The sequence below is a fragment of the Gopherus flavomarginatus genome, chromosome 1 (genome assembly GCF_025201925.1).
Source record: "Gopherus flavomarginatus isolate rGopFla2 chromosome 1, rGopFla2.mat.asm, whole genome shotgun sequence".
Classification (NCBI taxonomy): Eukaryota; Metazoa; Chordata; order Testudines; family Testudinidae; genus Gopherus; species Gopherus flavomarginatus.
In genome coordinates, this window is record NC_066617.1 from 1,026,674 (window position 1) to 1,053,087 (window position 26,414).

General features: G+C 49.9%; 1 protein-coding gene and 1 long non-coding RNA gene across 2 annotated transcripts in view; one reads left to right on the forward strand and one right to left on the reverse strand.

Moving 5' to 3' along the window:
• The window catches only part of SHANK3 (SH3 and multiple ankyrin repeat domains 3), a 673,138-nt gene that overhangs the window by 353,626 nt on the left and 293,098 nt on the right, over positions 1-26,414 (forward strand). The window lies entirely within an intron of this gene.
• Positions 1-26,414, reverse strand: part of LOC127051377 (uncharacterized) — a 105,767-nt gene that overhangs the window by 55,750 nt on the left and 23,603 nt on the right. Inside the window, exon 2 of the long non-coding RNA XR_007774493.1 lies at positions 10,282-10,337. This is a non-coding gene — a long non-coding RNA (uncharacterized LOC127051377). The remainder of the gene's footprint in view (positions 1-10,281; positions 10,338-26,414) is intronic.

The window sequence follows — 26,414 nt, forward strand, 5'->3', positions numbered from 1 at the left end:
TGGGATTACACACTCTGAGATAAGTGCAGCAAAAATGGTTTGGGGGACTACAGAAACTTACCATTGTCGCTGCAAATTCTTGCAGTGCTTCATGCATGTTTCAGGGCATGGGCATGAAGTCAGCGGGGCCCAGTGACCCCCAGCCTCTGCTCGCTGGGGTTTTGTCAGTATCAAGGGTTCACATATCTTCTGAGGTGATAAAGGGGAGACTGGAAGCTTCCTTTGCTTGGAAGCTGCTCCTAATAGGGTATCCCTGTCCTGCAGAGATGGTGGGGCCTTACCCTGGTGCGTATAAGTCCACAGATCACCTGACTTCTCTCTGAGATTTTAGAGGAATCTGGTAGCAGTAATCTACCCAGTAAGCAGAAGCTGAGTCTTGCATTTCCTTTTCTCTCCCTGTGGGCCTAATATCTTACCTGCCTGTCCTAAATCTCACCCTTGGCCTGGTTCTGCCTGCATTCATCCTTGTCTAGATTCCTAGTAATACTGCCTCCCTCTAGAACAGGAATATCTTTGGAAAGAGATGCTGTTGAACTGGATGGTTTTGGTCAGAATGCTGGGCAGTCTCCCTGAAGGATAGGTTTCAAGAATTGCCTGCTCCTGGCCCACGCCAGGGTATTGGGCAGGGGATTGTTTTGAGAGGAAACATTAAAGTGACTCTTAGTTTCCTTTTCTTTTTGTATGTTGATTGCTGAATGTTGCTTCACTTCATTGATATTTTCAAGTTTGTCATAAATGTCGCCAGACATGCGCGTTGATGGGAGAGATTCTGTTTGAAGTGCCACAGTTCTCCCCCTCCCTGAAATCCTGGGTTAATATAGTGCCTTGGATGTCTCCTTTCTATTTTTCTCTTATTTTTCGTATTTCCTCCTTCCATGTGTATCTCTGCTTTGTGCTTTCGATAGGTATATAAAATAATGGTTGGGATTGACAACATAGGTGCGTTTCTCTTATTTGTCCTCGTAACGCTGCCTGCAAGGACTCGAGCGCGAGTACCAACCTCAGGGCAGACTGTCAGGAAGCTGGGCACAAACCCCAGATTGTCTATGAGTTCTACGCTTTGATTTCATCAACCAATTATCAAGTGTAAACTCCTCAGGCACTATAACAGCCATGACATGGAGTTACAGACAGTCCCCTTGAGCACTCTATTCTGATCTACCTCGCCACCCAGGTGAATGTACATTTGTGATAGATTGTCCCTAATACCAATGGTAATACTCTAGTTACTCCCAGTCTCACTGGACCAGCCACCTACCCTTATGAGTTGTACCTTAGATCTCACACCAAAGACCACTCTTGTAGCTAATCCTGTAATATCTATTCAGATTTATTAACGAGGCAAAGGAAACCAGAGAGTTATTTACAAGGTTAAAGCAGCCAGACATAGATACACAAATAATTTACAGTTGTAAGTTTTGAAGGGTAATAGAAGCTTCTGTAATCAGCAAGCTCTCTATGTCCTTTAGGGCAAACCCCGGCTAAGCATCTGGGGATCTCCTGCCTATGCCAAAAAACATTAATCCCCCCCCCCCCCCCAGTCCCAGCAGCTCACGGAGATAGCAAGTTGCTTTTGTTTGGGTTGTTCTCCTCCTGCCATGTGCTCTGAGCTGAGCACTCAGCTGTTGGGTGGAGTGGTGGAGTCCACTTGCATGGCTCATCTTCCTGGGGAAGGGAGCAGAACAACAAATGTCTTTTGTTGATAGTATGTAGGGAAATTCCAGTGGCAGCCACCCACAATAGTCCATCTGGTCTTGATGGGCCTTTCCTGTAACAGAACACTTTCTTTTGAAGATCAGCTCTTCGCGTTAATTAACATCTGTCGCCTGTCTGGTGATTTACGCAGTCACAGAGATGTAGAACAGAACCACTCCTGTTCTATCTTACAGTATATGGTACAGATGTTATAAGCGACAGTAATGCGGGTAGCAACTGACAAGCATTCAATGAAGTCTAAACACATCCTTATCATTCTAATACCTATTTTAACAATGCTAACACCCAGGTGAGCCGGGCTGATTCCAGCTTTGTATTTGTCAGTGTCTCATTGAGATGTGGGGACCTTGGCAGGAACTGGCACCTCTCTGCCAGCGCCACAGTCCTCCCTCATAATACACAAACAAGGGGACAATCAGTTAAACTGAAACACAACACATATAAAGCTGATAAAAGGACATGCGTTTTGCACAAAACACAATCTCTGGGATAGACCTGCCCCAGTGTGTCAGGGAGGACAGAATTATAGCAGAATTCAAGGTAGGATTTGAGATTTATGGGATCTTGAGAACATCCTCAGTTACATTAGAAAGGATTTTTAAAAATCATGTAAGTGCTCCTCCTTCAGGGCAGAAGTCAGCCTCCCACTGACAAGGCTAGGAACAAACTTCCCCAATGAGCAAGAATCCCATCATTTTCACAGCAGGATTTCTTGAATCTTCCTAGAAAGCATTGTATGTTGGGCACTGTCAGAGAAAGGATACTGGGCTAGGCCCACTGGTCTGATCCACTGATAGTGTCTCTGTGCTCAGATTCTAGCCTGGCTCTGACCTGTTGAAAGGCTGAGGAGGGAAATATGCCCACTCTGTACTTTTGTTCCTGTTTCTGTTTATTTGTAGCCGTGAAAGGTGCCATCTTGACAAACCTGGAGACTGAAGTCCTTTGTCTACAGCAAGAGAGGCAGGGGGCAGGAATGGGCAGCTCTTTACTCTGACCCTATGGTGCTGTTTTGCTGTTCTTGTGGGAAGGAGAGGGATGATCTGATAGATATGGGGCTCTGCCCTTGTCGTTGCTCTTCGAGTTCACTCTCAGGTTCCCTACCCCGGCAGCAAAGTCTGCTGGGGGCTATCTAGACTGCTTTGGGAGATGTCTGGTCACTGGTTCGTGTACAAACCCGCCGTTCCCATTGCGAGCTGGGGCAGATGTCCGGCTATGGCTCTGGGTCTCTTCTGCCGGACCTGCAGGAGTGAGAGACGGTTCCTGGCTGACACGCTGGGGCACTCTGCTGGAGCTGGCTCTGACTAACATTCTTGCCAGAGCATCAGCTTCTCAAGAGACGCCTGGGGCTTGGGGGAGTCAGGATCCGACCAGAAGTAGGAGAGCAGCTGTCTAAGGTTGGGATAACGTTCATAGGGTGCCAATGGCCATGGAGTTTCCACAAATGGAAGTACTGAAAGGTGTTCGTGGGAGCATGAAATAGACGATCTCTCTGGGGATGGAGGTGCTGTACTGGGGGGAGTGGGAGCTGTCTGGGAGGAGGGTGCCTTAGGGAGCCAGAGAGAAGATGGGCGAGGTGTCCCTGGATGGCAGAAGATGAGCAGAGGAGCTCTCTGCAAACGGGTGCTGAACAAGGGAAGTGGGGTGGTCCTGCAGACGGGGGGCTGAGCAGGAGAAGGGGGAGCGGTCTGCAGACCGGGAGGTGGGGGGGAAGGCTGAATAGGATGTCACAGAGTGTGGGGAGTCCGGCCCTGCACCCCTCTTGCTGGGACCCACAGTGACTCTCAGCCAGCCAGTAAAACAGAAGGTTTATTGGACAACAGGAACACAGGTTACAGCAGAGCTTGCAGGCACAGTCAGGACCGACCCCTCCATCGAGTCCTTCTGGGCTTTCAGGGTGCTTGGATCCTAGCTAGGATACCCTGAATTCCGCCCACCCAGCCCCAAGCCCAAACTCAAACTGCTTCCCTCCTGCCACTCCCTTCCTTTGTGCCCCTTCCCGGGCAAAGGTGTTGACCTTTCCCCTCCCTTACCTAGCTCAGGTTACAGGCTCTGGTATCGTCCATCCCCTAAAGTCCTCCCCTGCTCTCCCACTCCCCACACAGACAACCCCTACTCCATCACACAGGAGAATGGGGAGTGATCTGCAGACGGGTCCTGAGCAGGAGAAGGGGGAGCGGTCTGCAGACCGGTGGGGCTGAGCAGGAGAAGGGGGAGCTGTCTGCAGACCGGTGGGGCTGAACAGGAGAAGCAGAAGCGGTCTGCGGGGGGAGGCTGAACAGGGAAAGGGGGAGTTCTTCGAGTGATTGCTCATATCCATTCCAGTTAGGTGTGCGCGCCGTGCGTGCACGTTCGTCGGAAGATTTTTACCCTAGCAACTCCGGTGGGTCGGCAGGTCGCTCCCTGGAGTGGCGCCGCTATGGCGCCTGATATATACCCCTGCCGGCCCGTCCGCTCCTCAGTTCCTTCTTACCGCCGTGTTGGTCATTGGAACTGTGGAGCGCAGCATAGCTGTCCTCCATGTACCTAGCTTCTCCTTGTTCATTTGTTGTATATAGTTGTTGTTAGTGTATAGAGTACTTAGTTCTTAGTTGTCAATTAGTTTTTGTGTATATAGTTTAGCGGGTTCGGGCCCTAGCCCTTCCCGGTGCCCGGGCTCATGCCCGGGTCGCCGGGATTCAAGCCGTGCTCGGCCTGCAAAAAGCTGATGCCCACGAGCAATCCCCACGACGCCTGCCTAAAGTGCCTTGGGGAATCGCACATATCCGAGAAGTGCCACATTTATAAGGCTTTCAAGCCGCGGACCAAGAAGGAGAGAGACCATCGGTTGAAGACTCTCCTCATGGAGTGAGCTCTCAACCCTCCTCCTTCGGCACCGAGTGCCGACACCGCGCCGGCACCGGACCGCGCTGGCACCGTGAAGACGCCTTGGCACCGGCCTTCCCCGGCAGTGGGTCCCGACAGACAAACATCAGCGGCTTCCACTCCTGCGACGCAGACTCGTGCGGACCGCCTGGCACCGACTCCTCCCGCGAACCCGATGCCAGTAATACTGTCGACTCCGGGCCCGAGAGGTCCGTCGAGTCTGGTCCTGGTCCGCTCCCCGGGGAGACCCATGGTAGAGCTAACAGTCCCATCTACTCCAGAGACATTCTCGTCGGCCAGGGACCTGATTGCGATGACCAAGTCTGCTCTGCCTCAACCCCCGGCACCGCCAGTGAGGGTTCTTCAATCTAGAGGCAAACCGGCAGCCATGAGACCTCCGTCCCGGAGTCGACGAGCCGGCACCGATCTCCACCTTGGTCCCGGCACCGCTCCAGGTCCCGTGGAAGATCTCGGTCGAGGTGCCGCTCGCAGTCCCGGCACCGCTCACCACGGCGGTACCTGTCGTACTCGCGGCGCAGATCCACCTCCCGGTATTCTCAGCACTGTTCCAGTTCTAGACACCACTACTGGCACCGAGACTCCTGCAGTTGCTCGCGACGTCGACGTTCCCAATCCCGGTCGACCTCCCGCCACCGAGCTGGTGGCAGGTCCCGGTTGAGGTCTCAGCACTGTTATGATTCCCGGTACCGGTCTCCAGCACCGAGAAGGTCTCCACCAACGGGGGCAAGGGGCCCGTACCAACTTCAGTTGGCCCCCCTCGGCTGTCTCGCCAACCGTCTGTGTCCTCCCAGACGGATAGCCTATATGCCCCGGACACGGATGTCCCGGCCATGTTGTTCCACAAACCCCAGCCCCAAGAGCATGGACCACAGCAGTGGGGGTTCTGGACACCTTGGGCGTACCATCAAGCCCAAGGCCTTCAGTCGGGGCCCCCGCGCTCCAATGTCTCGGAGCACAGGGTCCCTGAGGCCACAATTTCCCGTCCTCCTCCTCCTCCTACCATGGAGGAAAGGTTGTCCCAGCCTCAAGACCCAGAACCCCCTGTGGAGTTGGACGCAGTCCTTCAGACAGAGCCCTCCGCAGACCCACTCCTCCCGGGTCTCTCCTCGTCATCGCCTCCGGACGAGGCTGTCACTGGGACATCATCTACCAGCCCGCCTCCACTTGACCTTAGGGCACACCAGGACCTTCTCAGGCGTGTCGCACAGAACATGAACCTGCAGGCCGAGGAGGTCTCGGAGATACAAGATCCAGTGGTGGACATATTGTCAGCAGATGCCCCCACTCGGGTGGCCCTCCCGTTTATTAAAACCATCCAAGCCAACGCCACGACCATCTGGCATCTCCGGCTTCTGTTCCCCCCGCTGCACGAGGTGTGGAACGTAAATATATGGTCCCCTCAAAGGGGTATGAATACTTGTATGTCCACCCTTCCCCTTGTTCCCTCGTCGTCCAATCTGTGAATGAGAGGGAGCGACATGGTCAGCAGGCCCCAGCCCCGAAGTCCAAGGAGGCGAGACGCATGGACTTACTCGGCCGCAAGGTCTACTCTGCCGGGGCCCTCCAGCTCTGTGTCTCTAATCATCAGGCCCTCCTTAGCCGCTACAATTATAACACCTGAGCCGCAGTGGACAAATTTAAAGAGCTGCTCCTGCAGGACGCGCGTCAGGAGTTCTCCGCGATCCTGGATGAGGGCAAGAAGGTCGCGAGAACTTCCCTGCAGGCTGCTCTAGATGCTGTGGACTCAGCCTCACGTACTCTGGCATCTGGCGTTACTATGCGCTGTATCTCGTGGTTGCAGGTCTCCGGCCTTCCCTCGGAACTCCAATGTACCATCCAAGACCTCCCATTCCAGGGCCAAGGCCTGTTCTCCAACAAGACTGACCCTAGGCTACAAAGCCTGAAAGACAATAGGGTCGTTATGCACTCCGTGGTGATGCATACACCTGTAACCCAACGCAGACCCTTCCGGCCACAGCAGCAACGCCGGCCCTTCCCCCAACCCCGGCAGAGGCAGGCCTTCACCAGGCGGCGAAGCAGGAATGGTCGCCGCAGACAATCCGGCAACCAAGGGGGCCAAAACCAGAACCCCTCCAAGCCTTCTTCCGGGCCCAAACCTTCCTTTTGAAGGTGCACCCAAGGGCTTTGTACCAGTTTCGTTTATGGACCCATCCCCTCCTTTTTCCAACCGTCTTTCCCTTTTCCTCCCTGCATGGTCCCAGCTAACATCGGACTGCTGGGTCTTACGCATGGTGGAATCTGGATACCGCCTGCAATTTGCTTTAACTCCTCCCTCCCACCCACCCCCCTCGTCCCTCTTCAGGGACCCCTCTCACGAGCAACTCCTCCTACAGGAGGTGCAAGTGCTCCTCGCAAAGGAGCCATAGAGGAGGTTCCCGAGTTCGAGCAGGGCAAGGGGTTTTATTCCCGATACTTTCTAATCCCCAAGGCCAAGGGAGGTCTCAGACCTATTCTCAATCTGAGGGAACTCAACAGATACCTACTAAAGTTGAAGTTCTGTATGGTATCCCTGGGGACCATTATCCCATTCCTGGATACTGGTACGCCGCCCTTGACGTGCAAGATGCCTACTTCCATATAGCCATCTTCCCACCCCACAGGAGGTTCCTGCGGTTTGTGGTCAACCGGCAACGTTTCCAATTCGCGGTCCTCCCATTCGACCTGTCTACAGCCCCAAGAGTGTTCACCAAGTGTATGGCTGTAGTCGTCGCCCACCTTCGCCGCAGTCATATTCATGTATTCCCCTACCTGGACGACTGGCTTATCCGGGGGACTTCCGAGGCGCAAGTCCTCAGGCACATCCGCATGGTCACAAGCCTGTTCATAAGCCTAGGCCACTGATCAATGTGGAGAAATCAACGCTAATCCCCACACAGCGGATAGAGTTTATCGGCGCCACCCTGGACGCCACCCTTGCCACAGCCTCTCTGCCTCCCTCGAGGTTCCAAACTTTGGCAGCCATCATATGGAGACTGCAAGCAGCGCCCCTAACCTCGGTGTACACCTGCCTTACCCTCCTGGGCCACATGACGGCCTGCATGTTCGTAACGAACTATGCAAGGCTCCGCCTAAGACCCCTGCAGTCCTGGCTCAACGCCCAATACCGTCCAGCCAGAGACCCAATCGACATGATTGTCACAATTCTGCAACACGTCTTGGACTCCCTTCAGTGGTGGCTGGACCCTTCCGTGGTGTGTGCGGGGCTCCCATTCCATTCACCCCAACCCTCGGTGTCCCTGACAACAGACGCCTCCTCCTTGGGTTGGGGGGCTCACCTCGGGCTCCTGCAAACACAAGGCCTGTGGTCACCACGTGAACTAGCCCTCCACATCAACGTCCAGGAGTTGAAAGCAGTCCGCCTTGCTTGTCAAGCGTTCCGTCACCATCTGCAGGGCCGTTGTGTCTCCGTGCTCACCGACAACATGACAACCATGTATTATATAAACAAGCAGGGCGGCACGAGATCCTCCCCCATGTGTCAAGAGACCTTACGACATTGGGACTTTTGTATAGCACATTCAATTCACCTCATCGCATCCTTTCTCCCGGGGGTGCGGAACACGCTGGCGGATCATCTCAGCAGGTCCTTCCTGTCCCACGAATGGTCCCTTCGCCCGGATGTGGCTCTTCCGCTCTTCCGGAGGTGGGGGTTTCCCCAAATGGACCTCTTCGCATCCCACGGGAACAGGAAATGCCAGATGTTCTGCTCCTTCCAAGGCCTCTCACCGGGTTCGGTGGCGGACGCCTTCCTTGTTCCGTGGACGACGCACCTGCTATATGCCTTTCCACCATTTCCGCTCGTCCACAAGGTCCTGTTGAAGATGTGCAGGGACAGGGCCCACTTGATCATGATAGCTCCAGTGTGGCCTCGGCAGCACTGGTACTCCATGCTGCTGGACCTTTCCGTAGCTGACCCTGTCCCGCTGCCCTTTCATGTGGACTTGATCACTCAGAACCATGGCAAGCTCTGTCACCTGGACCTCCAATCGCTCCACCTCACGGCGTGGCTCCTGAGTGGCTGACCCAGTCTGAGCTCCGTTGCTCTACCCCAGTGCGGCAGGTGCTCCTGGGCAGCAGGAAGCCTTCCACCAGAGCGACGTATTCAGCCAAATGGAAACGCTTCACCTGCTGGTGTGTGGAACGGAGTTTCGTTCCAACCGAGGTCGCCATTGCTCAGATCTTAGACTACATCTGGTCTCTCAAGCAACAGGGCCTAGCGATATCATCTCTCCGGGTTCCCCTGGCAGCCATCTCCACCTTTCACCCAGGCGGGGATGGCTGCTCGGTGTTCTCTCACCCCATGGTGACTAGATTCCTTAAGGGCTTGGAGCGTCTCTACCCCCAGGTTCGCCACCCTGCCCCTACCTGGGACCTTATAGACTCATAGACTCTAGGACTGGAAGGGACCTCGAGAGGTCATCGAGTCCAGTCCCCTGCCCTCATGGCAGGACCAAATACTGTCTAGACCATCCCTAATAGACATTTATCTAACCTACTCTTAAATATCTCCAGAGATGGAGATTCCACAACTTCCCAAGGCAATCTATTCCAGTGTTTAACTACCCTGACAGTTAGGAACTTTTTCCTAATGTCCAACCTAAATCTCCCTTGCTGCAGTTTAAGCCAATTGCTTCTTGTTCTATCATTGGAGGCTAAGGTGAACAAGTTTTCTCCCTCCTCCTGATGACACCCTTTTAGATACCTGAAAACTGCTATCATGTCCCCTCTCAGTCTTCTCTTTTCCAAACTAAACAAACCCAATTCCTTCAGCCTTCCTTCATAGGTCATGTTCTCAAGACCTTTAATCATTCTTGTTGCTCTTCTCTGGACCCTCTCCAATTTCTCCACATCTTTCTTGAAATGCGGTGCCCAGAATTGGACACAATACTCCAGTTGAGGCTTAACTAGCACAGAGTAAAGCGGAAGAATGACTTCTCGTGTCTTGTTTACAACACACCTTAACCTGGTTCTGACCCGGCTCATGTCCCCTCCATTTGAACCTTTAGCGACTTGCTCCCTTCTCTACCTCTCATGGAAAACTGCTTTCCTGGTGGCCATCACGTCAGCGAGAAGGGTCTCGGAGCTTCGAGCCCTCATGGCAGATCCCCCGTATACCGTGTTCCATAGAGACAAGGTGCAGCTGAGACCACACCCAGCCTTCCTCCCCAAGGGTTTCCATCTTAACCAGGAGATCTTCCTACCTGTCTTCTTCCCGAAACCCCATTCGTCTTGCAGGGAGCAGCAGCTACACTCGCTGGCGTCCGTAGAGCGCTCGTCTTTTACATAGAAAGGACTAAGCCATTCCGCAAAACCCAACTCTTTGTTGCGGTGACGGAACGTGTCAAGGGGTTACCCGTCTCCTCGCAGAGGATTTCCTCGTGGGTAACGTCCTGCATCCGTGCCTGTTATGAATTGGCGCACGCCCCCCCGGGCCACGTGACTGTGCACTCCACCAGGGCTCAAGCCTCATCGGCTGGCTTTCTTGCTCACGTGCCCATTCAGGATATCTGCCTGGCAGCGACCTGGTCTTCTGTCCATACCTTCGCTTCCCACTACGCCCTGGTTCAGCAATCTAGAGATGACGCAGCCTTCGGCTCCGCCGTGTTGCACTCTGCGACATCTCTCTCTGACCCCACCGCTTAGGTAAGGCTTGAGAATCACCTAACTGGAATGGATATCAGCAATCACTCGAAGAAGAAGAAAAGACGGTTACTCACCTTTGTAACTGTTCTTCGAGATGTGTTGCTCATATCCATTCCACACCCGCCCTCCTTCCCCACTGTCGGAGTAGCTGGCAAGAAGTAACTGAGGAGCGGACGGGCCGGCAGGGGTGTATATCCAGCGCCATAGCGGCGCCACTCCATGGGGCGACCTGCCGACCCACCGGAGTTGCTAGGGTAAAAATCTTCCGACGAACGTGCACGCGCAGCGCGCACACCTAACTGGAATGGATATGAGCAATACATCTCGAAGAACAACAGTTGCAAAGGTGAGTAACCGTCTTTTGTCTCCAAATGGGGGGTGACTGCAGACCTGGCCAGGGGGAACTGAACAGGAGAATGGGTAGCAGTCTACAGACGGGGGTCCTGAGCAGAAAAGCGGAAGTGGTCTGCAGATGTGGGGGCTGAACAGGAGAAGGGGAGCGGTCTGCAGGCCGAGGGAGCTGAACGGGGAAGGGGAGCGGTCTGCAGACGGAGGCTGAACAAAGTAAGACAACGGGGAGAGTTGTTTAGGCAGGGCTTGGCAGGAGCGGGGCTGAGAGCATCATGGATGTGTAACGTTTCTCTGTGCGTCTTTCTCTGCGTCAGCAGCGTGGGACATGTGAGGGTGTCTCTGGCCTGGTCTACGCTGCAGGTGTGGGGGTTGATGTAAGATGTGCAACTTCAGCTACGGGAATACTGTAGCTGAAGTCGATATATCTTATTTCAACTTACCTCCCGTCCTCATGGCATGGAATCGACAGCTGCAGCTCCTCCGTCGACTCCACTACTGCTGCTCGCTCTGGTGGAGTTCCAGAGTCGACAGGAGCGTGTTCGGGGATCGATATATCACATCTAGATGAGATAAATCGATCGCTACCCGCCGATCCGGCGGGTCGTCTGGACGTCCCCTCTGTGTGAGAAGTAGCTGTTCAGCTGAAGGTATGTTGCCTGCTGCCATCTTACCCTGTACTGCTCCCTGTCTTTAGAACCTGTTGGGCCATCCTGAAGATGCCTGGGTTAAGTTCTTTATCAGAGCGTGTTTGCCTTTTCACAGTTTCTTCTAGGGCTGTTGAGGCTGCAGGGCAAAACCTCTGAGCAAGAGTCTGATCTGCTGGGCTTGGTGGCATCAGGAACCAGTAGAAGCGCTCCTTGCTTTTGAGCCTGCAGGGATTGTTCTCAGTCACAGAGCTAATCGCTTGCCCTCCAGATGATGAGAGTCCTGCCCTTCACTAGTTGATTTCCTGGGGCGTGTTCAGCACCACGTCGAAGCACATATGTGGGGGAGGGAGGGGACTAGGCAGGGGGGATTTTTCTGGGCTGTTATACCGGGGAGGCAGGGGGATTCATCAGGACTCTGGTACTCTAACTATCTTGAGGATGGCTGGTAATAATAACCACACATGAATCAGCATAGAGATTCCATGTGTTAAGTTACTTAAGGACAGAATCCAAGCAGAGGGGAATTCATCTTTGATCTGATTCATGCAGATAGGGAGGCATGGGGTGAGAATACTAGGTTAGTGATCATCATCTGCTGGAATTCAGCGTAGCAAGGATGTAGAAAGAAACAGTTGATAGACACAGCAGAACAAGGGGGTTCAACTTCAGGAACACAAACTCTGGGTGAATTTAGAAAACTTGGAAGCCTATTGTTTGAGTCTGGTGTGCTTTATACTCCCAGAATGATAGAGATTCCTAAGGACTCACCAGGATGTATAGTAATGGTTTGTCTGGCTTAGCGTTTCATATGGCCATTCATCAGCAAACTATCTAAGCAACTCCTGTGTAAAGCTGATAGCAATAGCTAAGTCCCTAGTGGAGTTCATGAACTCCTGCCTCTCCTCCCTTTTGGGGTTTTAAATCTTGCTTGTGGAGTGGTTGTAGTTTTGTTTGCTTGCTTGGTTTGGATTTCTGTGTTTTTATTTTTGTGTGTGTGTTTGAGTTTTGGGGGTGTGTAGGGTAGCTGTTACAGTGGTATCATTCTCGTGATGAAAAAGATTTTGTCAAAGCACAAGGGTTTGCAGTGTTTCCTAACAATAGACTCTGGATTTGCCGTCTCCTCTGGAAGATCTTTACACAGCCAGAGCCCCTAGGCAGAGAACGTTTGTTTTGGTCCCCGAGTGCTTCGTTTGTGATCTGTACCTTGCCAGAGGAATGCAGCTGTTTTAGTGTTTTGTAGATGGAGATGTGGTCACTGCAGTAGATGAGGCTTAATCCACAATTAGGACCAAGATCTTAAAATGCCATTTGAAACAGATTGGGAATGACTGGAGGGACTTGAGCACAGGTCTGACGTATCATGGGGGCCTAGGTCACGGAGGAGGCAGGCTGCTGCTTTCTATACCAGCTGCAGCTTGTGCATCGTCGTCATATTCAGCTTCAGACACAGTGAATTGCAGTGATCCAGCTGGGCAGTGATGAATGTATGGATCACAGGGGCTAGGTTCTCATCCACAATGGAAGGGGTGGAGTTGCCTGGAGAGCATGAAGTGAAAGAAGTCACTGAGGCCACCTGCTCCTCCAAGCTTAGTGAGGAGTCATGCAGGACCCCAAAACTTTGCATCACTTTGAGGAATGTGGTCTGTGCACCTGCAGGGGAAGGTGAAGACAGTCTTATGGGCAGCTCTTCAAAGCGTTTACTTCGGCCAGCCAGGATCACTTTGCTCTTATCTGGATTCAGCTTGAGCTGGCTGTCACAGCTTCAGGGTTAACTGTTCCTTTGACTCCCCTTCTGGTCTTCCTTGAGGGAGACCCACTTAAGGGTTTAGGCTTCCTAGCAGCCACCTCCTTGGGTCAGAGATCCACATCTCCCTCTTTTCGGACCGGGGGTTTAAGCTTGCAGTCGCTCTACGCTCCCTGTGATTTCCCAGCAGGTCTGACCGGGTTCCGGTGTCCATGGTTAACTCTTTCTCCGAGGGTTGTAACAGTGTATGCCAGTTGTCAAGCAGCTTTTACAAAGCATACTGCGTTGACTCTTGGGGGTGGGGGGGAATAAAAAAAATGTTTAAAAAAATAAAACCCAAATGCCTACAGTCATGCTAAAAGCATACCACAGGTCACCTCCAGCTCCGGCATAGAGCTCTGGTAGGTGTCAGTCTTTCAAACTCCAGCCTCAGTTTGCCCCTTTGATTGTAAGTTCATGTCAGTTTTTAGCTCAGAAACCAGACCCCGATTGGACAGTTCATCTGTTCCTTTGCATCGCTTGGGCCTTTGATCTCCAGTCTCTGGGGACAGGTAATCACTGGTCAGTGGCCCTCTCCTCTGAGTGGAGCTTCGAAAGGTTGAGCTTTTGCATAACCAGGCTTATGTAATTTGTGTTAACCACTCCCCAGAGACTCCCAGGAAACCCAGTTAACACTTAGTACCCAAAAGTCCTTGCCTGTCTGACACATTTCAGTATAGTCATTTGAACTCCTTCCACTTCCCAGATCTTGCCTCTGCCACACCAGCTGCTCCTCATCCAAGAACTGATTTCTTGTAGGCGTTTCGACGTGTTAAGAATGGCAGTCAGTGGAGAATGAGTTTCAGAGTGGAGTATCATTGGCATGCTGTTGCCAGCTGAGCCTATGGCATCTTACTGTCTCCCAGTCATCTCATGTAGGTATTGTAGAGAAAGGCACAGTATGGACCTCTCTGTGACCCTGAAGGCAAGACCCTTTGATGAGAACACTTTTTCCATTCCACGGATATCTCTTGAGGTTGTTAAACAGCAGCTAATAAAGTTAGACCTTTTAAATTTAGCAGGTCCAGATAATTTTCATCCAAGAGTTTTAAAACAGTCCCAGGAGCTCACTGAACTGTTAATGTTGATTTTCAGTAAGTCTTGGAGCTCTGGGGAAGTTCCAGAAGACTGGAAGAAAGCTAATGTGACAATTTTTAAAAAGGGTGAACAGGATGACCTGGGTAATTATAGGCCTGTCAGCCTGACATACATCCTAGGCAAAATAATGGAGCAGTTGACACAGGACTTGATTAATCAAGAATTAAAGGAGGGTAATGTAATTAATGCAAATCAACATGGGTTTATGGAAAATAGATCCTGTCAAACCAACTTAATACCTTATTTTGATGAGATGACAAGTTTGGTTGATAAAAGTATACCTCTACCCTGATATAATGCGGTCCTCGGGAGCCAAAAAATCTTACCATGTTATAGGTGAAACCGCGTTGTATCAAACTTGCTTTGGCCTCGAGCATTTCCATTATGAATAGTCAGCAAACATGCCTGGCCCTGCCCCCTATCTGACCCCCACCTACTTCCCGCCCCCTGACTGACCCCTCAGAACCCTCAACTCATCCAAACCCCCCACTCCTTGTCCCCTGACTGTCCCCTCCAGAGACTCCCCGCCCCTAACCACCCCTCCCAAGACCCCACCGCCTATCTAAGCCCCCCGCTCCTTGTCCCCTGACCACCCCCTCCAGAGACCCCACCCCATTCCTAATCACCCCTAGGACTCCCATGTCCTATCCAACGCCCCCATGCCCTGACCGCCCCACCCCCGATCCTCTGAACCATCCAACCCCCCTTCTCCCTGTCCCCTAACTGCCCCCCAAGACCCTTGGCCCCTTATCCAAGCCCTCTGCCCCGGCCCAGCACCCTTAACATGCCGCTCAGAGCAGTGTGTCGGAGCCTGACATGCTGATCCACCAGAGCGTGCAGCCCTGCCCCTCACAGCGCTGCTTTACCGTGTTATATCCAAATTCGTGTTATATTGGGTTGCGCTATATCGGGATAGAGGTGTAATAGTGTTGATGTAATAGACTTCTGTAAGGTGTTCGACTTGGTACCACACCATATTTCAAATGTATTTAAAACTGGCTAACTGATAGGTGTAAAAATGTAATTCTAAACAGGGAATTGTCCTCGAATGGATGTTTTGGTTTTTTTATCAGAGGGGTAGCCGTGTTAGTCTGGATCTGTAAAAGCAGCAAAGAATCCTGTGGCACCTTATAGACTAACAGACATTCTGGAGCATGATCTTTCGTGGGTGAATAGCCACTTCGTCAGATGCATGTAGTGGAAATTTCCAGGGGCAGGTATATATATACAGGCAACCTAGAGATAATGAGGTTAGTTCAATCAGGGAGGATGAGGCCCTGTTCTAGCAGTTGAGGTGTGAAAATCAAGGGAGGAGAAGCTGGTTTTGTAGTTGGCAAGTGTCAGTAACCTAGTCCCAGATTTGGACCTTAGCGTCCAAAATATGAGGGTTAGCATGAAAACCTCCAAGCTTAGTTACCAGCTTGGACCTGGTACTTGCTGCCACCACCCAAAAAATTAGAGTGTTTTGGGGCACTCTGGTCCCCCCAAAAACCTTCCCTGGGGACCCCAAGACCCAAATCCCTTGAGTCACACAACAAAGGGAAATAAACCTTTTCCCTTCCCCCACCTCCAGGTGTTCCTGTAGAGATACACAGAAGCAACCTTCGTGAATCTAAACAGAGGGATTCCACCCTCCCCGTTCCCAGCCTGGAGAACAGAATTACCGAGAGTCAATCTCTCTTCCCCCCTCTCCCAGAGTGAATGCAAAGTCAGGCTAGTACATCTAACACACACAGGTTTTCCCCCGACTTCTTCCTCCCACCAGTTCCCTGGTGAGCTGCAGACCCAATTCCCTGGAGTTCCTCACTAAAGAAAAACTCCAACAGGTCTTAAAAGAAAGAAAAATACATAAAAATGGTCTCTCTGTATTAAGGTGACAAATACAGGGTCAATTGCTTAAAAGAAATATGAATAAACAGCCTTATTCAAAAGAATACAATTTAAAGCACTGCAGCAACTATAGACATGTAAATACAAAAGAAAAAAAACCATATAACTCACTATTTGATCTCTTTGTACTTACAACTGGGAAACAGAAGATTAGAAAAGCAGGAAATAGAAAAATCCTTCCCTAGCTGAGAGAGGTTCAGGCAGAAGACAAAGAACCCAGACACAAACTTCCCTCCACCCAGAGTTGAAAAAAATCCTGTTTCCTGATTGGTCCTCTGGTCAGGTGCTTCAGGTTACTTTTTTTTCAGGTGAAAGAGACATTAACCCTTAGCTATCTGTTTATGACAGCAAGCCATTCACAGTCTTTGTTGAATCCTGAGCGGATGGTGTCAAATTTGCAGATGAACTGAAGCTCAGCAGTTTCTCTTTGAAGTCTGGTCCTGAAGTTTTTTTGCTGCAGGATAGCCACCTTAAAGTCTGCAATAGTGTGGCCAGGGAGGCTGAAGTGTTCTCCTACAGGTTTTTGTATATTGCCGTTCCTAATATCTGATTTGTGTCCGTTTATCCTTTTCCGTAGAGACTGTCCAGTTTGGCCGATGTACATAGCAGAGGGGCATTGCTGGCATATGATGGCGTATATTACATTGGTGGATGTGCAGGTGAATGAACCGGTGATGGTGTGGCTGATCTGGTTAGGTCCTGTGATGGTGTTGCTGGTGTAGATATGTGGGCAGAGTTGGCATCGAGGTTTGTTGCATGGATTGGTTCCTGAGCTAGAGTTACTATGGTGCGGTGTGCAGTTACTGGTGAGAATATGTTTCAGGTTGGCAGGTTGCCTGTGGGCGAGGACAGGCCTGACACCTAAGGCCTGTGAAAGTGTAGAATCGCTGTCCAGGATGGGTTAAGATCCCTGATGTTGCGTTGGAGGGGTTTTAGCTGGGGGCTGTATGTGATGGCCAGTGGAGTCGTGCTGGTTTCTTTCTTGGGTTTGTCTTGAAGTAGGAGGCTTCTGGGTACACGTCTGGCTCTGTTGATCTGTTTCCTTATTTCCTCGTGCGGGTATTGTAGTTTTGAGAATGCTTGGTGGAGATTTTGTAGGTGTTGGTCTCTGTCTGAGGGGTTAGAGGAGATGCGATTGTACCTCAGTGCTTGGCTGCAGACAATGGATCATGTGATGTGCCTGGGATGGAAGCATGAAGGCAGGCATAACGGTCGGTAGGTTTTCGGTATAGGGTGGTGTTAATGTGACCATCACTTATTTGGACCGTGGTGTCTAGGAAGTGGACCTCCCATGTAGATTGGTCCACCATCACATACAGTTTGATCATCCCCTCTCTGGATCCGGGAGACTGGTATGCTGCCCTCAACCTCAAGGATGGGTACTTCCACATCTCGATACGTCCTGCCCACAGATGTTTCCTCAGGTTTGTGGTCTACCACAAGTATTATCAATTCATGGTCCTCCCCTTTGGCGTGTCCACAGCCCCTCGTGTGTTCACCAAGTGCATGTTGGAGGCAGGTTCACGTATGTCCATACCTCGACAACTGGCTGCTCAGGGGACCCAGGGACCAAGTGAAGGCTCAGATCCGCTGCGTGAGATTCACCGTCGACAGGTTGGGTCTCCTTCTCAGCGAACAAAAATCAACCCTGTCACTGACTCAAAGGATAGAGTTTATCAGAGCAGTGTTGGACTCAGGCAGGGCCAGGGCCTCACTGCCGGAGGTCCATTTCCAGGCAGTGACGAACATCATACAAAGCCTCAGATGGTACCCTACTATCACAGCAGTGGGTTGCTACAGGCTCCTCGGCCACACAGGGGCACGTACCTATGTGGTGCAGCATGCGAGGCTGAGGCTGAAGTCTCTCCAAGCTTGTCTAGTGTCCGTCTACCGTCCAGGGCATAACTGCCTGAACACAATGGTCACCCTTTCAGTGCAGGTCCTCGAGTCCCTCCACTGGTGGCTCAACCCACAGATGTGCCAGGGAGTCTCCTTCAACAAACCCCAGCCCTTTCTGTCTCTAGTAACGGTGCATCAGCGCTGGGATGGGCTCTCACCTGGAAGAACTATGGACTCAGGGCCTGTGGCAAATCTTCCAAGCCCAATTGCAGGGGAAGTGTGTGGGGGTCATGACAGACAACACACCTGTGATGTTTTACGTAAACAAGCAGGGTTAGGCTCGTTCCTCTCTCCTGTGCCAGGAGGTCCTCAAGCTGTGAGACTTCTGTATAGTCCACTCTGTTCACATGGAAGCATCTTACCTTCCAGGTTCCCAGAATGAATTAACAGACTATCTCAGCAGATCCTTCCACAACCTCGAGTGTGCCATCCTGCCCAGACATGATACACAACATTTTCCAGAAGTGGGGAGTTTCCCAGATCAACCTGTTTGCCACACAGGGCAACAGAAAGTGCCTGCGAGTCTGCTCCTTCCCGGAATCACAGTCCTGGCTCGCTTGCAGATGCGTTTCACCTCCCCTGGGCAGACCATCTGTTGTACACATTCCCACTCATCCACAAGGTTCTGCTCAGGATCCGCAGAGACAAGGCAGCAGTCATACTGGTGGCACCAGCATGGCTCATCACCACTGGTACACCATGCTCCTGGAGCTGTCGGTGGAGACCCCAATCATATTGCCTGTGGTCTCAGACCTGATCACCCAAGACCATGGTCACTTTCACCACCCTGACCTCCAGTCCCTTCACCTCACAGCCTGGAAGCTTCATGGCTAAACCCCATGGAACTCATGTGCTTTGAGCCTGTTATAGAGGTCTTTCTTGGTAGCAGGAAACCCTCCACTAAGGTCACCTCCCTGGCCAAGTGGAAAAGGTTTGCAATCTGGTGCTCTCAGAGCCACTCATCTGGCAGCCGTTGCTGCTTTCCACTCAGGAGCAGCTGGGTGTTCCGTCTTCGCCAACCCTATGGTTGGCCATTTCCTAAAGGGGCCAGACAGGTGTAGCCACAGGTTAGACAACCGATCCCAGTGTGGGAACTTAACCTGGTCCTTTCCAGACTAATGGGGCCACGATTTGAACCCTTGGTGACTTGCTTACTCCTCTACCTGTCATGGAAATTGGACTTCCTAGTCGCCATTACTTTGGCAAAGATGGTATCGAATATAAAAGCCCTCACCTCCAGCCCTCCTCACACAGTTTTCTATAAGGACAAGGTGCAGCTTAGGCCTAACCCAGCCTTCCTTCCAAAGACTGTGTCCCAATTCCACTCCAACCAGGACATTTTCTACGTGTTTTTTTACCCTAAACCTCACACTGATAGCTGAGAAACAAAGGCTTCACTCCCTGGGGACGTTCGACGAGTGCTTGCCTTTTACATTGAATGCACAAAGCAGTTTTGTATGTTGAAGCAGCTGTTCCTGGCAGTGGCAAACCAGATAAAAGGACTCTTGATCTCGTTGCAGACAATCTCATCGTGGATCGCGTTCTGTATCTGGACATGCTATGAGTTAGCCAAAGTTTCAGCCCCTGCACTAACGGCACATGCCGCAAGAGTGCAGGCCTCCTTGGCGGCGTTCCTGGCCCAGGTCCTGATCCAGGAGATCTGCAGGGCGGCTACATGGTCCTCAGTTCACACTGTCACCTAGCATTACACAATTACCCAGCATACCAGAGACAGTGCAGCCTTTGGCAAAGTGGTGCTCCAGTCAGTGATTCCATAACTCCAACCTCACCTCCTGGGTAGGGCTTGGGACTCACTTAATTGGAATCAACATGAGCAAGCACTCAAACGGTTACTCACCTTCTTGTAACTGTTGTTCTTTGAGATGTCTTGCTCATTTCCATTCCAAACCCACCTGTCTTTCCCTCTGTCGGAGGAGCTAGCAAGAAAAAACTGAGGAGATGCCAAGTTGGCAAGGTCCTATATTCACCGCCATGGAGATGCCACTCCAGAGGGTTCCACAGCCACCCCAACAGACGCTGCTAGGGGAAAAACCTTCCAGTGATGGCACACGCACACTTAATTGAAATGGACATGAGCAACAGATCTCAAAGAGCAACAGTTATGAGAAGGTAACCGTTTTTTATCCCTCTAACTAAAGGAAGTGTGGGAAGCAGGGCCAACTATCACTTTACTGATGCCACTGAGACTTGTTCTGTTTTCATTGGCCCCAGAACCTCTACTGGAATGGTGGACCTTGGCTCCTGGGGCCCTGGTACAGGAAAGTGTTGCAACCATTGAGGATGGAGTTTGACGCTTGTACTGGAGTTTCTCAGTATCTTAAGTCAGTCTGTCCTTGCTGTCCTGGCTCTGCTGGGTCAATCTGCAGCAGAGGTCTTTATCATGGATCAGCATCTACTTCACCTGTGCCTTGCTCGTGAGCTCCTACTGACTGCTGGAGACCCACTGGGCTACCATCCTTCTCATGCAACCAGCTTTGCTTCCTCAGCTGCCATCTCAGTGTGAGGGGGTCAGTTGTTGAGGAGGGAAGAGTTTCAAGTGGCTGAAATGCAGAAAACATCTTCTTCAGCCATGTCTTCTCCAGCTGAGTTGTAGGCTCCTCATTGGTGGCTGCTTGCCTGCCTGGTGGCATGAAGGCTTGCAGGAGTGGAAGCCTTAGACCTAGCCCTTGCTATGGTTCAGGAGAAAACTCGCAGATTCATCAATCCATTGCAGCCAAGCAGCTATCTTGATAAACAAGCATACACTGAGCCATCAGAGGCCAGGCATACAGGTAGCAGTGGGGCCCTCCAAAAGGATAGGTGTATTCTCACGGTTGAGGTTATCCGATTCTATTGGCAGCAAGGCTGGCATTCGTGGGTTCATACCTAATAAGATACCAAGCATCTGGATCTGTTGAGGCATAAGATTTATTTCTTGGCCACTTTCTAGAATATTGTAGTTAGGACTGGCTGGAAAACAAGAACTGTGTTGGTTTTTGTTCCAATGCAGAATGAAAACAAAGGATGGAACCTCAAAATTCTTCACAAAATGGAATTCTTGGTTTCTGTTCAGGAATTCTTCTCTGTATTTCCTCTTCGTCTGTTTATCCAGTAGGTCATTTTGGAAGAGACAGGAAGGAGCCAAGATGCGGCTGTTAGCTGTGTCCTGGGATATGAAGATTTTACTTCTCTAACCTCCTGGAACTGCAACCTTGACTATGTTGGGGAGGAGGAGATTTTTTTTCCCAAATACTTTCTGAATTTTGTTATCCTCCTTCTGTAGCTGAGATTTTACACTGGCATTTGAATGGAATTCATAGATCCTAAGGCCAGAAGGGACTATCGTGATCATCTAGTCTGACCCCCGGCATACCGCAGGCCATAGAACTCCCCCCGACCCCCAAACCATTCCTAGAGCAGATCTTTTAGAAAAACATACAGTCTTGGTTTAAAAATTCAGTGGTGGAGAATCCAACATGACCTGTGGCAAATTATTCCAATAGCTAATTACCCTCATTGTTAAAAATGTACATTTTATTTCTAGTCTGGATTTGTCTAATTTCAATTTCCAACCGTTGGATCAGGTTAGATCTTAAATATTTGTTCCCTATGGAGATACTTACAGATTTTAATTGGGTCACCCCAGATTGAGCTCTTCGAGTCTGTTACTTGAAGGCATGTTCTCTGATTCTGTAATCATTCTTCTGGCTCTTTCTGAATTGATCAACATCTTTCTTGAATTATGGACACCAGAACTGGACACAGTATTGCAGCAGTAGCCACACCAGTGCCAGATACGGAGGTGAAATAACCTCTCGACTTGTACTTGAGATTCCTCGATTTCTGCATCTTAGGATTGTGTTACCTCGTTTGGACATGAAGTCACACTGGGAGCTCATTTTAAGCTGATTATCCATTACAACCCTCAGATCTTTTCCAGAGTCACTGCTCCGCAGATTTCTTGTTTCTCTCTGTGTTTAAGGCTAATGGTGGTAGATATTTCAAGCAAGCTTGCAAACATTATCCCTGTAAGCTGACAGCATCTCTGATTCTGTTAAATAAATCAGCTCCCAGTATCGTCACATCAGATTCCCCCTGAAATTCATCAAAGTGCAGTTCTATTGTGTGTGTACCATTTGTAAATCACATCGGTGCCCAGTGTTGAAAGTTGTATTATTGTAATTTACCATTAAAATGTCACTTCCTTTCTTTGGCATTGGTATGTAAGATATCAGCTTGTTACTCGTGAACAACTTTTCTGTCCCCAAGTCAACCAAATAAGAGACAATCAACACTCATTGCTTCTTAAGAGAAACTCACTACTGCTGCTCTGTGTTCCCTTGGGCTGGAAAGCGGTTGGTGTATATAGATCTCTCTTTGGGTTCAGCCATTGTGGAGTGGAAGAATATTTCAAAGTGGGCTACTTCTCTGAAACTGCAAAGGGGCAGCAGTTCTTGGCTCTTATGTGCTTGGCTGAATAGCTGGGGTCTGAAACTTTTTTAGCATTCCACTTCCCAAGAAAATACAAAAGTCACCTGTTTAAAGTGGACATTTGGGGAGATTTTCAAAATATTTTTGTAGTCTTTCCCTGGGACTTGTGCTTCTAGAATCCCTTAGGCACAGCTGAAAATCTCTCTGAACTACGCAGTAAAAATAGGTTTGTCTAAACCTTGCATCCAGCAACATGTTGGTCAAAAACTTGCACAATTTCAAAGCCAGCCTGGCGAGGGGCTACTGAGTCTTGGAACTTGCCAAATTCCTTTCTCAAAACTCTTTCTATCAAGTTAAAACACTCCTGAACTCACTGACATTAAATACAAATGCCTGATCTTACCTGTCTCACACATCACTTACCCTTCTCCTTGGCAAATCTAGGAAATGCATTTTCAATATACTCATGTACTGATCTTCACTCACTTTCAGCTTTGTATCAAACTTTGCTGCTGTTTGACTTATCTGCCAAGTGTCCTGGATCACCAACAGACATAAAAGCTGGCACCAAAATGGTATTTGATAATGCCATTCCCTCTCTTTGTGAGCCCGCAGCATCCCATTCCTGCAGCAGTGCCTGAGATTAACCAGTTCTCTGCTTGAACCCTTTCATCTTCTGTACCTGTGGTTGCTGTGGTACTGATGTGCCAGCTTCAGCTCTCTGAACCAAACTGTGCTCTCATCACAGTTAATCTCTCAGCAATCTTCCTGCTCTGCTCCTGCCACTCGCTAGCACAAGAGCCCTCTTTCTTCTTTTGTAACCTGCCTGTGGGCAGTTCTGCAGTTCACCAGATTTCCCAGAGCTATACAGTTTTTCTGCGTGTTCACACTGTGTGACTTTCTAAATGAATAGTCTCAGAATCTTCTGATACCTTTTCTGGTCTCTGATTTTCTGTGGCCAGTTGACTTGTTCTTTAATCTTAAGGGCCTTCATCTTTCCCTGTGCTCTTTGCCTTGTCCACATGCTGTATCTGCAGCTGCTGGGGGCAGCTTTCGCTGCATATCTGCCCAACATGGCGGGCGAGGGTTCATTTCCAAGCCAATCTTCTCCCTTTGGTGATAGCACCTCCCAGATCCTATTCCTGGGGAGAGCAGGAAGCCTGGCTGTGTCAGCCAGCCTTCCATGGCAGTTCTTTGGCTGAGTTGGCAGCATCTGAAAGGACCAGGAGGAGAGGAGGAGGGCATACTGCCCTGCAGCCTTTATTTTAAGAAGTTCTAATGATATGCTAAGATATGCCCTGATTGGAGCATATCCCTGAGAGCAAGAAGTAAGAGTTTTTTGAGACTTGTAGGGAGAATCAGGTGGTTGTAACGTGGTCTTGGAGGGCCTCTAATAACATGTCTGACTCAGTGCCTGGGTCTCTGGCTGGAACAACCCTTGTCTACAGGCACTCTTTGCTCTGGAGTTCTGTGGTAGAGCACAATTTCAGTAGCCTAGGCCCAAGTTATTCTCTGTGCAAGAAGCAGCAGTCCTTTTCCTGTTACTGGAGAGGCTAGCCCTTCCGCTCTTCAGGCAACTTACAGAGCCAGCCTGGTTTGCAACTCAGCAAATCTGAAAGATCGCCAGAGAGACAGAGCTGTTTCTTCCATCCATCTTGGGTCCATTGGCAGTGGGTCCATTGGCAGCTTCTTTTGGAAGCCAGAGCTTTAATGAAGGCTCTAGAACCAATTTTAATTTCAGCTCCTGAGTTTCCAAAGTTTACATGTGTGAAAAGATATCTCTTTGGATTAGTGGTTCATGGAGAATGTCAAATTGAAGAGCATCACATGACACCTACTGCTCTTCAACTAGGCAGTAAGGACAACAACCTAGCCAGCAACCTCAGCAAGAGACACACAGCTTGCTACAAGTGGGCCCAGGAGGACTCCATCCTTAAACCTCTTCAACAGGTGGGGCACGTTTCACGTAGATCTGTTTGCCATCTGCCAGGACAAGGAGTGAGAATTGGCCTGCTTTAGAGAGAGAAAAATCTGGCATCCATCCCAGAGTTCTTCCTCCCCTAATCTGGTTCCAGAGTCTTCTGTTTGCATTCTCCAGGGGCCATCTGAAATATCAGACGGAATAAAATCCCAGTGAGACTGATAACTGTGTCCTGGACATGGAGGTTCTAGTTCACAGGTGTGCTGGACTTGCTGGTGGGTCCTCCTATCCCATTACAGAGTGTCCCAGATTTCTTGTTTCAGAACCAGAGCCAGATTCACCACCCTGACCACCTGATGGCTTGTATAACACACAACCAGAGGTCACCCAATGAAATTAAGATAAGTTCATAGAGAATAGGTCCATGAGTGATCAAGGATGATAAGGGAGGAACTGCATGATCTGGGTGTCCTAAGCCTCTAACTTCTAGAAGCTGGGAGTAGGCGATGGGATGGATCACTTGATAACTGCCCTGTTCTATTCATTCTGTGTGAAGCACCTGGCATTGACCACTGTTGGAAGACAGGATACTGGACTAGATGGACCATTGTTCAAATTCTGTATGGCTGTTCTTATGTATGTTTCCCTGTGGGGCACAACAGATAAGTGGTGTTCTGAGGATGTCCAAGAGGTCCTAGCAGAAAAGCATTAATTGGTTCCCTTTACAGTTCGAGGTGAAAGAGATTATTGATATGGATAATGCCGAGGAAAACCCATTGCTGTAATTATAGACTGTCTCCTTTGCCTCAAATGATCAGGACTGTTAGTGCAGCCAGTGAACTCACGGGGCTCTCTGCTTCTCATCCCCCAGTATGAGCTCAGTTATTTTCTCAAACGCAATGGTATCCAGATTCTTTAAAGGTGTAGCCACCTGTTCAGGAGTCTCCCCCATCCTGAGATCTGACTAGAGGGGTAAAATCTGTAGGCCCAATTGTCAGCCTAAATCTAAAAAGTATGTGAAAGTTCATACGATTTTTACAATTACCTCTAATTTTGACTACTTGGAAATTAACATGGATAAATAGGTTGCGTTGTTTTCAGTAAATGAATATTGCAACCAAGTGCAAGAGAACCAGGCAAAGAAGCTGCCGTATGCCAAACACAAAGGACCTGTTGATATGATTCAAAGACTGTTGAAATCATACTGGGTAAAAATAGAAGATGTGGAATTGGTGTGACGAATATTAGGCCTAATTGGTGAACAAAATAATGAGTGAACTATGCCAACAGTTCTTCTTCTCTTTGGGTTTCTTGAAAAGAGACTTTGGAAAAAAAAATCATCTCCTATCCCAGTTCGTCTCATCTCATCTTCCCTGACCCTGAAATGGAAGAAGCAAATCTCACTGAAAGACTTCGTTTTTTCATTTGTGAGTTCTGAAAAATCATCATCATGTCCCATCCTCAGCCCATCAGTGGAGACACCTAATTTCCACTGTTGCAGAGGCTTCTAAGATTCTGTTTTGTCACCCTTCCTTTTGTGTTGTTCCGTCCTCCCTTCCTTCCTCTCTCTTATTCTCTCTCTCTCGTACTCAGCTTTTCATCAACCCTGAAATCAGTGGCACTGCATCAGCACAGCGAGATGAGCTGACCACAATCCTACCCTTTCTAAGGAGAAAAGGGGGCAACAGGTGATACCCTGACCGGAAAGTGAACCAGGCTCTAGGCAACAGGCTCTGTGGTCAACCTGCCAGCCAAAGCATCCGTTCATGACTGACCAGCCGCCCTAAGTTTCACAGATACCAGCAAAAGTCGTATTTCCCTCAACTTTTGTATCCTCTCTCTCCTCCATCTTGTATCTATTTGTCTGTTAGAAATAGAAGTGAATACCCTTCACACGTCAGGACTGAAAGTAAATATGATCCTTTCCTTTTCATCAAAGAAAGCTTGTTCTGAAAATGGGAGACTAATATTTTGCCTCTGAAACTAAAGAGACTTTAAAGGTTTTGATAGATGATGTGGAAAAAGCTGAAGTACTAAATGCTTTTTTTGCCTCGGTCTTCACAGACAAGGTCAGTTCCCAGACTGCCACACTGGGCAACACAGTATGGGGAGGAAGTGAGCTGCCCTTAGT